The sequence below is a fragment of the Penaeus vannamei genome, chromosome 11 (genome assembly GCF_042767895.1).
Source record: "Penaeus vannamei isolate JL-2024 chromosome 11, ASM4276789v1, whole genome shotgun sequence".
In the NCBI taxonomy this organism is placed as follows: domain Eukaryota; kingdom Metazoa; phylum Arthropoda; class Malacostraca; order Decapoda; family Penaeidae; genus Penaeus; species Penaeus vannamei.
In genome coordinates this window covers 14,404,787-14,407,286 of record NC_091559.1, presented here as the reverse complement: position 1 = coordinate 14,407,286, position 2,500 = coordinate 14,404,787, and the positions used below count along the sequence as shown (strand labels likewise).

At 53.1% G+C, this 2,500-nt stretch overlaps 1 protein-coding gene across 2 annotated transcripts in view; it reads left to right on the top strand.

The window, feature by feature from the left end:
- The window catches only part of LOC113823724 (facilitated trehalose transporter Tret1), a 19,064-nt gene that overhangs the window by 8,525 nt on the left and 8,039 nt on the right, over positions 1 to 2,500 (top strand). The window lies entirely within an intron of this gene.

Here is a 2,500-nt window from a genome sequence, read left to right as displayed (position 1 = left end):
GCCACCCCCTTTTATATGGGGCAGCGTCGGTGGGGGTGGCAGAGGTGACATCCACCCGGAGCGACTGCCAGAGGCTGAACTTCAGGCGGGAAGTTAGGGTGGGGGCTTGGAACGTCCGTTCTTTGCGTCAGGATGATCGGTTGCCTCTACTGTCGAGGGAACTGAGGAGGCTGAGAGTTGAGGTGGCTGCTCTCTCGGAGGTGAGGAGGCCTGGCAGCGGCATGACCTGTGTAGGTGGCTACACATATTTCTGGTCGGGCCGCAGCGATGGCCACCATCTCCAGGGAGTAGCCATTGCCGTCTCCAGCAGACTCCAGCCCTCGGTAGTAAAGGTTACTCCTGTTGATGAGCGTATAATGGTATTGAGATTGAAGCTTTCTTTTGGCTTCATGTCTCTTATTGCTGTGTACGCTCCTACCGATGTTTGTAAACTTGACGTGAAAGAGATGTTCTACGCCAAACTTACATCTGTGGCAGACAGATGTCCCCGACGAGATATTCGCATTGTTCTGGGCGACTTCAATGCGGTATCTGGCTGTGATCGAGCTGGCTATGAGATGTCTGTCGGTCCCCATGGTTCAGGAGCTGATGCCGGTAGCGAGAATAGCCTCCTTTTCCGGGACTTTGCTAGGTCCCAGAAATTGAGGATTTCTGGCTCCTGGTACCAGCGCCCAGACCCACATCGCTGGACATGGTACAGTGATGCGGGTAATGCAGCCAAGGAGATCGACCACATACTTGTTAGCACTCGTTGGAGGATCCTTCAGAATTGCAGGGTGTACAGGAGTGCTGAGTTCTGTGGTACTGACCATAGATTGGTTGTGGCTACCCTCCGGGTCCACTTCAAAACCCCCCAGCGGTCAAATGATCACCCTAGGGTGTTTCATTTGGACAGGCTGAGGGAGGGGGAGTGTGCCCGCGGGTTTGCTGAGGCAATCTCTGATCGTTTCGCAGTGCTTGGCAGTCTGACAGACCCTGTTCTTCTGTGGGATACCTTTAAGCGTGAAACGCTTGATGCAGCTCAAGATACGATTGGTGTACGCCCGAGAGCAGTACAGAATTCCATCTCGCGGGAGACACTGGAAGCCACAGATGCATGTCGTGCAGCTCGTCTGACAGGGGATCGGAAATTGCACCGTTCTCATGTGCGCAGAACTCGGTCCCTGTTAAGAAGGGACAAGGAACAGTTTATTAGGAGTCTTGCAGAGGAGGTAGAAGGCCATTTCTTAGTAAATGACCTTCGTCCTGCATACCAAGCCCTGAGAAAGCTGAACTCCAAGCCCTCTTCACAGGTGACAGCAGTTCGCTCAGTAAGTTATCAGATCGTTTCAGATCCTGTTGCGGTGCGGGGACGTTGGGCTGAGTATTTTGAGCAGCTGTACCAGGTGGACCCACCAACAGTTAACTTGGATGCGGGTAGTGTCGAGATCCCGCTGCCGGATCCACCTATCAGTGAGGACCCTCCCTCCCTAACTGAAGTTAGGAGGGCGATTTCCAAGCTGAAGAGTGGTAAAGCAGCTGGTATCTGCGGCATACCAGCTGAACTGTTAAAGGCTGGTGGTGAACCTATGGCACGGGGGTTACATGCTGTCCTGGCTGCCATCTGGCAGTCCGGTTCCGTTCCTCCTGACCTGTTGAGGGGTGTGGTCATCCCTCTCTGGAAGGGGAAGGGGGACCGTTGGGACTGCAGCAATCACTGAGGCATCACACTGCTCAGTGTACCAGGCAAGGTTCTCGCCCACATCCTTCTGAGATGTATCAGAGACCATCTACTGAGTCACCAGAGACTGGAGCAATCCGGATTCACTCCTGGTAAGTCCACAATAGACCGTATCCTCGCGCTTCGAGTCATTGTAGAGTGCCGTCGTGAGTTCGGGCGTGGGCTGCTTGCAGCCTACATCGACCTCAAGAAGGCGTTCGATACGGTGCATCGGGAGTCACTTTGGGAGATCCTGAGGATGAGAGGAATACCAACAAGGATTATTGGACTAATAGCAAGCCTGTATACTGGTACTGAAAGTGCTGTAAAGTGTGGTGGGGCCTGTCGAGCTTCTTTCCTGTTAGTTCAGGAGTGAGGCAAGGCTGTGTCCTTGCACCAACTCTTTTCAACACTTGCATGGACTGGATACTGGGCAGAGCTACTGTTCAAAGTCATTGTGGGGCAACGCTGGGCAATATCAAGGTTACAGACCTTGACTTTGCTGATGACGTTGCCATTCTATCTGAGTCTTTGGAAACCCTAGTGGCGGCTCTCGATGCATTTAGCAATGAAGCGAAGCCCCTGGGTCTAGAGGTCTCCTGGACCAAGACCAAGGTCCAGGAATTTGGGGACTTGATAGGAGAACCTGTTCAGTCGGTACGTGCTTGCGGCGAGGACATTGAAGTCACAGAGAGCTTTACATACCTTGGTAGTGTAGTTCATAACTCTGGGCTGTCAGACCATGAAGTCAGCAGACGGATTGGCCTGGCAGCAGGGGTCATGAACTCTCTCAACAAGAGT